Source organism: Zonotrichia albicollis, chromosome 4 (assembly GCF_047830755.1).
Source record: "Zonotrichia albicollis isolate bZonAlb1 chromosome 4, bZonAlb1.hap1, whole genome shotgun sequence".
In the NCBI taxonomy this organism is placed as follows: domain Eukaryota; kingdom Metazoa; phylum Chordata; class Aves; order Passeriformes; family Passerellidae; genus Zonotrichia; species Zonotrichia albicollis.
The window spans coordinates 71,096,432-71,110,383 of NC_133822.1; the positions used below are offsets into that span (position 1 = coordinate 71,096,432).

Here is a 13,952-nt window from a genome sequence, read left to right on the forward strand (position 1 = left end):
AAATTAAGCAGGAAAATTCTGGGTGGAAGAGCACAGTAGGTTGCAAATGGTTACTTGCCAATAAAGCATTTGCTCTGGTACAGCTAATCCATTACTGTGTGTCTGTTAGGCTAACCCACCTGACTGGACACCATTAGCTGGCAGCAGGAACACCTAACGCTGCCTTTTGCCAACCTGGTTTCCTGTGCATCTGCAAGCTGTCAGATGCACAGTGCTCCTCTCACAAATCTGTCATTCCTCCCCTCCTTCTCCCATCTCCTCGTGGGAGGAAAGCAGCCTGGCTGCCTCTGGAATGAAGAGGGAAAGAGGATCAGGAAGTTTCCCCGATGCTCAGCTGGGAGGAGGAAAGTGAGCAGGGTTACTATGTGGTCACCTCCTCACCTCCTGGCTCATCCCATGCAGCTGGACGTGCCTGGGAGCTGATTTGGTTTTAAAACAACAATTTCCCACCAACCCAGAATTATTTTTTTTGGGTTGGGTCCCCCACCCAACCCAGCACAGGGTCAACCCCACTTACTGCAAGTGGCCAGGAACGTGCAGCCAAAGCCGCCTTGGCAATTCCTCCTGGTAAAGAAGGGCCCAGAAACCACAGAATCACATTCCAAACCAACAGTTTGGCTTAGAAGGCATCCTTAGGCACATCTTCAACCAGACCAGGTTGCTCAGAGCCACATCTGACCTGACCCTGAATGTTCCCAGGCTTGCTGCGGGTGAGCAGAACTCAGCTCTGCTGAGCATCCCCAGTGCAGTACAGCAAGGCTCACTGCCCCACAAGCTCCCCACTGTCCTGGGAGCCCTGATTCCTTCACAGAGCTGGCACACACCCCCCTGCACCTGCAGGAGAGGGGTTTGGTGATCCAGACCCTGGCAGGGCGTGAAGGAACCCCAAGTCAGACTGAGGAGCCTGTGCTCCCAGAGGTGTGAGTGAATCTGGTGACAAGAGGAATAAATAGCACTTAGAAACCAATTAGTGGGAAAGGCTTGCTTCCTCTGATGTGGTTTTGACACCCAGCCAGAGTGTTTCTCCTCACTTACATGGGTGACAGACCCCTCAGAACTCGTCTGCTCACCTCTCTCCCCCAGCCTACAGGCAAACTGCACCCCCTTATTTACAGACAGCAAATTGGATTAATTCCCTGGGGTCAGGCAGGTGCAAACTGGACATAGCTTGGCTGTGTAATAAGTCCAGTCAGAGATAAAAAAGAGTTTGAAAGAATGAATCATGTAGGCTTAATGGATTGGCTGAAAAATTCAGGGACCAAATTGTTTTTCATGTTTAAAGTTACTTCCAAGCTACAACAATTAGGTTGTCTCTGCTTCTGCCCAAATCCTTTTACCCAATGACAGTAAATGGGCTCCTGCGCTTGGTGCCTTCTATTTTCAGAGAGTCCATTTGGAAAATCAGGACCAGTTTAATGCAAATTAAAAAAAAAAACAAAACCCAAAACACCATCAAAAAAGTGAAGAAAGCCTTAAAGAATAAAATGTGATTTCAGAATAACAAGCAGCACCCAGAAAATAAACACTCTTTTGAGAAGTGCAGTAAACCTAGAGCTGATACCTGGCTTAAGGTACCAGTACAGGGCCTATTTCCATTAACCAGAAATGGATTACAAAGAAGGGAGCTGGCTATTTTCTTCTTCTTCTTCTTTTGTTTCTTGATTTATTTTTTTTTTTTTTACATAACAAAGCATGCTTCATAGCAAGCAGAAAGGTTTAGGTAAGAATGCTGCCACTTCTATATTTATCTGGAGTGAAATATCTAGTCCGGAGCAAGCAAGCAAAGCTTTGAAAGCACATTTCTAGGTAAGTGTACCAGGGCTGTAGACATAAGATTGCTCTGGACACACATTGGAGTCCAAGATTTTCCTCAAAACCTTTCCTTTTTCTAACTAGCCTACACGTAGTCTACTCAAAACATTTTCTGAGTAGTCTTGGGGCAGAGTGGAAAGACCTGAAAGCTCAGAATTGCAGAATAACACTGTCAGACAGGAAAGGCAAACAACAAATGCAGCATTTTAACCTTTTGGTGCTTGTGTTATTCACAGCATGACACCCATCCCATCCTCATCCATCAGGTACCTGTGGCAAGGCAAACATCCTGCAGCAGATGGGGCAGGCTCTGGGCTTTGGCATCAGGCTGGGTCCATCCTGTCCCACTTAACCAGTAACCATCCTGTCCAATTAACCAGTAACTGAGTGTGGATGAGTGTTTGCAATGGCTCTGTGAGCAGCTTTCCATGGATTCCTTGCCTTTCCCCACTCCACTCTTTCTCTGTATTCAGAGACCTTTCAAGACAATAGTTTATACACATTAAAAGTGAATTAAAAAGAGAAAACCCAACAAAAACCCAACAGTGATTTGTGGCTATTTTATTATCCAAACGAGCAGTCCCCGATGACCATCTTGTTAATGCACACTTATAAAATATATCACCCCTGCTTGGTGGATGTAAAATTAACCCAGAGATTTGTGGGTTCTGGCAGCTGCTTCTTGCTCAGCAATGCTCATGCATCTTGTCACAAATATAAAATGTAGATTTTTTTCCCTTTTTTTATAAATATATAAATATTTCCAACTTGGCAAAGTGATTAAAGGCAGAGTATATCCATCTTCAACTATCCAAAGGTATAAAAATGAAAAAGGGAAAATATTAGCAATAATTCACCAGGTCAGAAGAGCCTGATATGATTATAGCTTTTAGCATTTGGGAAAAAAAAGGAATAGCCTGGAAAGTCCTGGTCACCTGTGACTTCAGGAACATGCAGTGAGGACCCTGTCCTCCTGTGGCAGTGAACCAGGGTGCTCTAAGTGCCCTCATGAGGTGGAAAATGAATTTGTAGAGAATTCTCAAAGCCTGACAGAAGATTCACACAGTGTGCATCTGTATGCAAACTTTGAGATGAGGAATGCTGACTTAGAAGTGCCATGGAATAGGACAGATATTGCTGAGAGAGAAATGGAGCTAGAAACAAATTTCAAAGGATGGTTTTGTAAATAAGACTGGATACTTTGGAGAAAGTACAACACACAGCCAGGAGCAGGCTGGTGCTTCTGGCTGGATGAAAGTGCTGCTGTGAGCACAGAATTGCTGCATAATCCCTCAAATTAGTCCAAGAGAAGGAGAGAACAAAGATAATGACACAAAACATTAATGATGTTTGAAGTCCTTTTGGTAATAACCAGTGAAATTAATGCAATCATCAACTGTGGCTGGTGAGCATCAGCATGGAGTTGCTGAGCAAAAGTTCAGGGCACAAGGTGTGGGTCCTGAGGCCCCAAAAGAGTCACTGGAAATGGACTTGGTGCTGATACCAAGCCTGTTGTGTGCATTTACTGCAACACACATGCTTGGAGCAGGTGACCCTGGCCTCACAGGGAGGGAAAATTGCATCCCTGAGCAGCTCCTTGGAGAGCCTCTCTTAAATGCCTGCAATTCCTGCTTGTTCTCTGCCTCCCTCTCAGTGAAAAAGCACAACTGTGCTGTCATTCCAGGGGATATTTATCAGACAAGGGACAGCAAATCACTTTCATTACAGCAACCAAAGGCAGAGCCTGGGACGATGCAAAGATCTTTCAAGTTTGGCGGCAGCACTTGCAGGGGAAGAGAAAGCGAGAGTGAGCTCAGTTTTGTTCTTCTCATCCTGTCATCCCTCAACATCCAAGGGCTTCAAGCTTGCTGCAGTCGGACTCTTGAGGACTCCCACAGATTAACATGAACCAGAGATGATCAGACAGCAGCCACAGAAGCAGCTGCTTAAAGGATCTTTTTTCATTTCACCGGGTGACAGACCCGACGTGCTAATTGAAACAATGCCTGTGCCTGCTCCTGCCTTTTCAAACCACCAAAGCTTCATTTCCCACACAGGCACAACAAAAATAAATACAATAAAACAAAAATAAAGTCCTCTTCAAAAGCGTAGTAGTGACCTCCTTCAGACACACTTGGTTTTCATGAAAGGTAAATGTGGCAGGCAAAGTGGTGATGTGAGAGGTTTGTTCCTGGGAAGTGGGGAAGGAAAATCATCACAGAGTTTGTCTTTCCACCAGGCTGATTTCCTTTAGCAGCCTGAATAAGCAATTGGCCACTAGCTGGCTGTGGTGAATTTGTCCCATGTTTGCAAGATCAGTCAGTGAGCAAAGCTGTTTTCAGTTAATAAATATTTGATTTACAAGGTACAGTAAGTAATAAAAAGGGAAGGGAGTTTAGCTGCTGGGAGATTTGTTTAGCACTTTAGTGGAGATAACTAACAACCAGCTTTGGTTGTTTTCTCCCCTTCACATGGCCAATAGGCAACCAACTTTATCAGTCTTGCTGCATTACAGCTGGTAGTGAGCAGAACTAACACACTGAGCAAAACAAGTGGACTGGGACATACACCGTGCCTTGACAGAAAAACAGCTGAAGGGAACACTCTTAGATTCTCCTTTCTTCTTCTCTGCAAGTAACCTGTGATAAATATTGCATTTCTCAGTATCATTGGGAAAAATCAAAACTGTTTGATCCTTTCCATACGATATAGGTAGCTATATATGTGAGGGAGAAGGGTATAAAGTAGCAGGTACAGAACAGCCAGCAGCATTTTATCAAAGGAGAAAAGACCCCAGAAGACACCAATCAGCCAGCTACACAGTCCTGGGTATTTTGGATAGAGCTGGAAAACAAAGTGGGCACACACAGAGAAAACAGGGAAAAAAAAACCATATTGTGAAGGGGCTGTGTTTAAAAAAGAACCCCAAACCAGCTATGATAGAAGAAGTAGCATTTATATATTTTATTTTTTCACATTTTAATTTCTTCCTAGAAAGAAAGAAGAAAGGTGGGGATGTGGTGCTGTGGGCAAGGCAGGGCAGGGAGCGCGGGGAGGCCTGAGGGGCAGTGCTGAGAGCAGGTGAGCTCTGCATGCTGGAGGAGCAGAGTTCTGTTCTCAGTGTGCACAGAGCCCTCCGGAGTGACAGTGGGCACATCACCGAGTCTGTCAGATCTCCAGTTCCCCCAGCTGCACAAACGCTGCCTCTCCTACCCACTGCTCAGGCACATCAGCCTGCTTTGTGCAGGCTCTGAAAGGGAATTTTGAGTTGGGCTGCAGTAACCGAAGGAGTGCAGAATGTTGTTGTCAGAGTTGTGGCTGCTCATTGCAGATCAAGGACTCCACCAAGGAGTAACAGGCTCCTTCCAGAGGCTCAGAACAGCAGAGAGGGATCCCCACAGCCTCACCAGAAATACCATGAGCTGCTGATTTCCAGGATGCTGTCAGGAGTTTCTTCCCAGTATTGGATTTGTGGGGTGCCCCGTGGCAGGAAGGAATGATGGATCTGACTCCATGTTCTCAGAAGGCTAACTTAGTATTTTATGATACTATATTATATTAAAGAATACTATACTACATTAAAAAATACTGTACTAAACTATACTAAAGAATACAGAAACGACACTTACAGAAGGCCAAAAAGATAATAACAAAAACTTGTGACTCTTTCCAGACCCTTGACACAGCTTGGCGCTGACTGGCCAATAAGTCAAAACAATTCATGTGAAACCAATGAAACCTGTTGGTAAACAATCTCCAAACACATTCCACATGAACAAAACACAGGAGAAGCAAATCAGATAATTATTGTTTTCATTTTTATCTGAGGCTTCTCAACTTCCCAGGAGAGAAATCCTGGGCAAAGGGATTTTTCCAGAAAATGTGACTGCGACATTCCCAGTAACTACCAGACAGGACAGAACAAAGTCAAAAAATTTTCTCTGTCAAGCAAAAAGTTCCTGAGAGTTCTAACTTCTCACTCTACCCAACTTCACACTGTTTTGTTCTGCTTTGCATTTGACCCCAGAGACATTCCAGGTGTTTGCCTAGCAAGAACACAAAGCCATGCCTGGAGGGGAGGGTCAGACCACAGGTCTTTCAGAGCAGGAAAATCAGCTATTTTACCATTCCCTACCACTCTGAGAGGTCTCAGCACCCGGGGAAGGCAGCAAAAGGCACCCCTGGACACCCCCACAGTGCTGGGGAGGACACTGGAGCTGTGGTAGGGGCTGAGGAGCCCAGCTGAGTGACCCAGGGCTCCTCCCAGCCCTGCAGGAGAGCCCGTGCTCACTTTTCTGCCAGCACAGAAAATCTGCCTTTAAATTCTGTCCCACGCTTCAGGAAAACTTCATGCCAGGAGTTTCATCAAAGCATATGCTTCTGCAAAAGAGCTTTAATGAATCAATGTTTCCTGACAAAAACCAGCCCTTGCCAGGAATCCCGTCCAGCTCCCCTATTCAGTTATCTATCTCTAAAGACCACAGTCCTCCATCTGCAAAACAAGGATAAGAATTTTACTTTATTTTTATGAAGCACATTAGGATCTAGGGGCTAGCAGCTCACAAAATAAAGAGCTTTTAAAAACTGGTGCTTTCACAAATCTGAGAGCTGCCTCACTCCAGTGTTGGACAATGGCATTCAAATGGGCCAGACAAAGCAGCAATTTTGGCATGAACAAACCCACATTACTTTATTTCAAGATATGCAGTCATTCCCCTGCAATTGGAGTCCAAGGGTGATGCTCTGGGGAAAGGAAGGAGCAGGGGGATGCTGCATTTCTTTCACATGTGCTTTACTTTTTAATAGCTGTTGGGATACCTGCTAAACTAAGCTGCAGTAGCTGTTTATTGCAATAACAGCAGCATTACAAAACTGATCAGCTCCATTTTCAGCAACAGGCTGTGCCTCTGTTTGTTTTCCTGTTCAGTGGGGACGTGTCCCAGAGGATCTCCCTTTGGGAACCCCTGTCTCAGCACGAAATGAGTAACAGGATTTATGTAGGCACTGCCAGCTTCTCTCCCTCCTCAGACAGAAAATGGCTTTATCTAGTCAGGTAATGTCACAATAAAGTGGTACAGTAGAAATTTCATCATTGAATGGTCTAAAAGAGACAGATCACCCAATCTATATTTCCACAGGCAAACAGAATGCTGCTCAACTGGCAGCAAGCAACAAAGAGAGAGGGGAAAAAACCCCAAACAGCCACGATACCAAACTCCTGATGCTAAAAACCAGATTTTAAGGAAAACATTTTCATGAGGGACCAATTATAGCATTATTAAAGTTGGATAAACGGGAATGAGGACAATGCATGTGCTGATCAGATTTAGAGAATCTATTAGACATGCTTTTGGTGAGTTTTTCAAGACAATACTTGATTTATCATCTATTAAACCACACAGGGTTTGAGTTCAGAGGACAGGGCTGGCAAGCCCCAGCTAACAGCATTCAGTAGGATGCCAACACCTCTCCAGCACACCTGCACCCATCCCACCTTTCCTCTCTAGCTCAGACTGGGGCTTGTCCCACTGTATTTGCACATGCTGAGATTATTATGAGGATTATTAATAGCTAATTTTTTAAATAAAAAGGGAAATGTAGCCAAATGGGGATTTTTTTACTGCACTTCTTTCTTTAATCCCATTTTTCCTGAGGCAGAGCCTGGTGGTGGGTAACAAGCTCCCTGCCCAGGCAGTGTCCAGCAGTGTCACTCATGGTCACCACTTCTATCTAACCTGGAACACCTCTCTCATCTCTGTGTCTAAATAAATTACGTTGCCACTTTGATGTCTTCTTGGTGTTGAATACCTGAATGCAAAACTTAAAAAAAAAACAAACTACAGCCACATTAAGCACACAGTGCTGTTGTCACATCAGTGTCCTGAAGCCCCACTCATGATTTCAGCTTAACAAGGTTTCTCAGGCTAAGAAAAGCCCCAGTGGATGTGGCTTTAGAGAAAAGAGCACAATGTAGGATGCTGTTGGTCTGAGCCATTTTTGGTCTGTCAAGAAAAGACCAATAAGTGCCCCATAAAATAAGTTCCTTCCAAAAAATCCAGAATTTTTTTGGAGCTCTTATCAGTAACCCTGTTACTGATAATGCCAAAGAGGGATGGGAATACAGGAACTGGTGCTGGGATTTAGGAACTGAAGGGAAAGGAGGTGTGTTACCACCTACAGAGATTTTTGCTTGTTCTCTGAGGTCTGAGTGTTTACAAGCTCCCTGCCCTCAAAGGTAAAAGCAGATATAAACCAAAACTGTGCAACTCACTACTGTCTCAGCTGATTTTGGCGGCTGTTGTTGCTGATGATATTTTTGCATCTCAACATTCATGAATAAATTCCTTCATGTTAAACCTTATAAACATATAAGTTCATGAAAGAAACCCACATGACTTCTTTTATTTTTAAGAGACCAAATTAAATATTTATATCCCTCTGTGTCCCAAATATCAATTACTTCCTTCACCAAAAAAAAATATACATGCAATGTGATTAAAAATTTACCCTACTACAAAACAATGTACAATTAACTCATACATTTCCAGCTTTCCTTGACAGGAAAGCACACATGCACATCCATCCTGTTTAATCCACACACACCATCAATTCAGCCTTTCAGATCTGACAGGTGAGTAAAAAATACAGCTATTATCAGACAATGCATCCACATGATCTGCTGACAGCTACAAGCACACACAGCAGCTACCTCTGGAGAAGTCAGCATCCACTAATCTGTGCTGGGAGCCAGTCTGATTTTCCTAGATTATAAGATTCCTAAAGTTTCAGAATTAATTTTTAGAGGAATTTTGACAACCACAGATTCTGCAATATCCATCTATATTCTTCTTTCTTGTGAGAACTTACCTCTTCCAAAAGAGAATATCCAGCAAAACTCCTTAAAACTTTCTCCCAGTAAAGCTTTCAATTTTTTTCTCAAGTTCTGGAAGAAAGAACATGAAATTCAATGGCAACATTTGCTTTCGTCACTGCCGTTTACATGTGAGAGATGAGGAAATTAAAATTTTACTTAGAAATGGTTTTTAATGCCTCTGTAATAATCTTACAGTAACAGCCATGAAAATCAGTGTTATTAAAAAAAATTGCATAAAAAAATACCTAGTTAAAAATCCCAATCTAACCAACAAATCCAACCAGGAAATCAATGCTCACAAAGCAGAAGCTGCACTGAAAAGTTGCTGTTTTTTTGGGTTTTTTTTTAATCCTACATTGTCCACAAAATGTTTCTTTTTAGAAAGTGTCCTCAGTCTCTCTAAAAATTAACTTTAGTGGTATTTTAATATTCAGACCTTAGGAGTCAAGAAAGATAGAAATCAACAATGAAATATGCACAGAAATGCTGTTTAAGAAGACCAGATCCTGCAGCAAAATACAACAGCTAGTCAAAATTTGATTTCCAGCCCAGAAAGCTAAGGGGTTATTTCAATTATTATTTAAAATTAAATAGCTGTGCTACAATCATCTGGTCACACTTAAATCAGAATAAATCAATGTAGATCTCTAGTGTGGAAAACCTTTTAGAGAAGATTTTTCTTTGTATCAATAGGAAAGGGACCCTACTGCATTCATGTGAAATGTATTGAAAGAGTTACACATTTTTGTCTTCAAAAAGTGCTCCAACTTCCCAAAAGTAAAGATTTTGTTGGTTTTGGGGTTTTTTTTCAGATATTTAGTGACAGATATTTATTTAGAGCCCCCAGGAAAGCCTCCATGCTGCTTCTGTCACTTCTGCTGCCCCTTAAGATGTGATTTCTGCAGTTAATAAGGGCTCAGACCAGCATTAGAGGAACCATGGGGTTCTCAAGCAGAGGAAAGCAGAAAGAACAAGGGAAAATGGAGAGAAATTGGTTTGAGAAAGGAACTCTCCGTGTCTATTTGTTGATCTTCATCCCTACATCCACCCACGCCATCGGGGTGCTGTGGATTCAGTTCCTTAGCTGTGGATCTGCTGTGGCCATCGACTCCAAAATGAGAGGAGCTGCCTGACCTGCTGGATACTCCCCTAGCCATGGAGAAAAGCAGCATTAAAAAGCAGATCAAGGCTCACAGCAGAAGGACTCTACAGATAAAACCGAGCTACTGAAGTGAGGAGTAAGTAAAACTTCTCAATTTCTCATGGGAGGTTGATTGCATTCCTCCTGTATTCCCTTTTGGAAGATGGCAAGGCTGTCTCCACTTCCCTATTTCTGGCTTCCTACAGCCTCTGCTAATATAAAATAGAAGGACTTCCCATCTGGATGGGTCTTCTGACAAGCAATAACAACATATGACTCGATGATTTCCAGCAGGAGCACGGAAGAATGCACAGTGGAGAAATGTATCTTCGAATTCAGCATTTTGGAACTTTTTTCCATTCTCATTCTATGAAAAATTCATTTGTGCTATTAAAAACTGCTATGGCGGGATCCCAAAAACCCAAGCCAATTTCATAATGGAAGGCAATTAAGTTGATTGCTGAATGATAAACACCACATCTTTCTTCAATGGGATACTGGTTTTGAGTAAGCAAACTGCTTTTCTGTTCATGATTTTAAGAGAATGCATCACAAATCTCTCTCTCAAAAGTTCAATGGGAAGCAAACATTGATTAGAGTGTTCTTTAAAATCTCAGCCAATTAAAGAGCTTCTATACCAGTGCTGGAGGCAGAAAAAAGGCAAAGTTACTCTCATGTAAAAGTATTGGGACTAGAAAAAGAAGTACCTCTGAATCCTGACCTGTATTTTTACTTTCCAGGTGTCTATTCATTTTAAAAATGTCTTCCTCTGGAATTTGTAGGTTAAGACTGGAATGAGGGAGTTACTACAAAAGATATAATTATTATATAATTATACTTAAATAGCAAAGTTTATTTCTTAAGCAGGACCACAAATGTGCAAGAGAAGCTTATTGATTTATTCTCTTGGTCCAGCCTATGTGAACTGAATACGTTAAGATCCTTTATTCTGAAAACCAAACCAACACCCATCAAGAACTGACTCTGCCAACCTAGGAATTAATACAGAACACAGATAAATTTAGTGCTAGGCAAACCTGAAAAGAAGAATACAAGATTAAATCTGCAGTAGAGATCAGTTTTGAAAATAAAGTCAGGTAAGAGTTGGGGGCAGTAATTATTATTTGCAGACTCCTAGACTTCAGGATTTTTTTTTTCTGTTGTAAAATCATCAATGACAAAATGCCAGACCTTACTTTTGTTTGATCATAAAGACCTAAATTTTGGTCCTATCTTCTGTAAACCATACACATGATAGGTAAAATGTAGGAAATGTAAAAAACCCAAAAGTGATAACAATAATAAACAAAACCTTAAAGCAATATTAGGATTTTATATGGTTGAAAAATTCAATAGATTATACCATACTATGGAAAAGACCTCTTAGACCATCATGTTCCACGTTCAGGCACACCCTGATGCTCATAAATGACAAAGTCAAGCCAGGCAGCTGGATGAAACCAGGTATTAAACCCCAAACAAGGGTCCAGTGCAGTCATGATTCTCATGATCTAAACCAGACAGCTGAGAGGAAACTCAGATCACATGGAGTGGTGTTATCAAATGGCATCAGCTGGAGAAGAGTTTTAATTGGTTGGGATACGTGATATTTCTCTCTTATCTCTCAGAATTCTGATTTTATTGTTTCAGAGGGCACAGACAAACTCCTAAGGTCAGACACTCTCCATCTGTTCTATTTGAGCAACACACAGAGAAGCCAGCCCTGGAATATTTGGGCACACTGAGGAAAGCAGCAGTGACACTAAAAAAAGGTGAATATTCTTAGCAAGCTGCTCTTCCCTTCAACTCTCTTATGTACAGGTGAGGTGAAGTGTTGAGTAAAAATAATACATTCTTAAAAAAAAAAATAGCATTTTCCAGTTCCATTAGGATAATCCAAGTTTTTTTGATGCTTTGAGGTGTCAAGTGACAGGAGAAGCTCATTGAATTTTGTATTTAAAGAGATACTAAATAAGAAATATTTTGTGAAGCCGTAAATGTGGTTGGGACGTGGAAAACAGTAAACAGTGCAAGCTACAGAAACCACTCTCAGAAAAGCCACAGTGAAATATCAGATGACTAAACACAGCAGATTGCAAGGAAGGTGTTCCAAGTCAGGAGCCCCAAAGCCTGCATGAGGATAGGAACATTTTTAAGGCAATCTGAAAAGGTTTTTATGGGAAATGCTGGCTTTTAGTGTCCTGACAAACAGGATCTGGGTGTTTAAGGTGATGTTTCACCAGAGCTCGATTTTCATTGAGGCAGCCCAAAGGGACATTTTGGGTACCCTAAAGGGGCATTTTGACTGTAGGCTCCTGCCAGAGCCATGGGAGTGATCCTGGACCTTCCCCTCTCGTTGAAGCTGTCATCTGCCTGTGCTGAATTCAAGCAAGATCAGTGCCTTCAGCAGCTCAACTCAGTCTTTGAGATCTCTCTCTTTCAAAAGACATGCTTCAATTGCATTTATTTTAACCAGCTGCAATCCTCTGCAAGCTGCAACTCATTAGGTTTCTATTTGGGCAAAGACTGGGCTTAAGTAACTTGTGAAGCTCTTAAAAGACAATTAAATGATAATTAAAACAAAAAAAGTGTGGCAGCTTGACATGACTCAGCAGTCAAATATTTTCATTCAGAGCCGTTTAGCATTAAAATTCAAACAGACTCAGGTGCCGTTATTTATGAGGGAAAGAATCTCAATTAAGTATCCTTGATTTGTTCAGAATTCAAGTTACAATGAAGCTTTTATTTCCTTTTAATTGTAAGCAAACAGTGTTATTAGTGCTCAAGGCAGACAAAACAGCAGTATTATCCTTATTCATTCACCATTATTACTAAAAAGTAACAAGAAAAGGCAACAGAAGCCCCCCAACCTCAATCTCTTCCTCCACCCCTCAAGATATCCTTTCTAATCCTATAAAAGCATCTGTCTTTGATTTCAAGTGGAGTACCTGCTGTGCAGGATGCAATGCCAATCCAATTTGCCTGCAACAAAACCAAATGGGTTGAAATGAACTCTGCATTTTGAAGATGTTTTTGTTTAATCATCACCGCCACTCCTCTCTAATGAATACATTAATCAAGCAAAACTTCGAGCGCAAACGGAAAGGCTCATCTCCAGAAACAAAAAAACAAACATTAAAAAAAAATTTTAAAAATCCCAATCTCCACGATATCCGCTGCCACTGTCAAACCTTGTCTCTCTTCCCTTTGGCAGGGCTGGAAATGCAGATTCCTGAGGGTTGTTGGTCTCGGGTTTTGTGTTGCTGGAATGGCTCCCGAGGTATAAAGAGCCTTTTTTCCCAGCCCCATGATCGAGGAAGAAGCTGAAATTCCTCAGCTCTGGTTTTCAAGGTTGGGGTGGTGTTTGCTTTTTATACTAAGAACTACATGTACTTTATTTACAATAATTTTCCAATATTTATCACTTATGTTAGAGACAGTTTGTCTCTAATCTAAACCAATCCAAAAGTGCCACCATCACAGCAGAAGATGGAGGACAGGAAGAAGAAGGACAGGGCATGCCCAGATTCCTCCATCTTGCCTCTTGAACCCTCATTCTAAATCCCCAAAATTCTGCTTTTTCACCCTGTGACAAATTCACTATCATTCCACTCAAACCCTTGTGGCTTGTAAATCTTCATACAAACATGGGAGTTATTTCCATGGGTTAAAATCAAAGGCGCAGGTGGTTTTTGACTCCATGCCAAGGTCTCTGAGCCCCCTGCCAGGGTCTGGAGCCCTCCAGGGCTGCCAGAGGAACGTCCTGGGTTCTGAAATTTGGGAGACACAGAGCAGGAGCAGAAGGAAGTGGAGGAGGAAGCAGGTGAGCTGCCAACACTCCACTTGCGGCTGATTAATGGGCTCCTGCTCAGGATGTGCATCCTGAGTTTCCTGACACCCCCCCAGATGTCCAGAATCCCACTTTATTTTAAGGAAATGATTACAGCCCCCACTGCAGCGTCAGCAGCATGGAAAGGCCACGTGCATAATGTTTATTCAGAGCTGTGAAATGCGTTTCTTTCAAAACTCTGAACAATTCACCTTTTCCATCAGACGGTGAAAGGCACAGGGCTCTGGCCTAAAGACACAGTGGTTTTTAAAAATTAGACTTTATAAATGCTCACT

At 42.1% G+C, this 13,952-nt stretch overlaps 1 long non-coding RNA gene across 1 annotated transcript; it reads right to left on the minus strand.

Moving 5' to 3' along the window:
- Positions 1 to 8,677: 8,677 nt before the first annotated feature.
- LOC141728952 (uncharacterized) lies at positions 8,678 to 13,134 on the minus strand. The gene is made up of 3 exons (XR_012580210.1): positions 13,019 to 13,134; positions 12,776 to 12,809; positions 8,678 to 8,755 (listed from the first exon to the last, which is right to left on the minus strand). It is a non-coding gene; the product is annotated as an uncharacterized LOC141728952 (long non-coding RNA).
- Between the last annotated feature and the right edge of the window lie 818 nt (positions 13,135 to 13,952).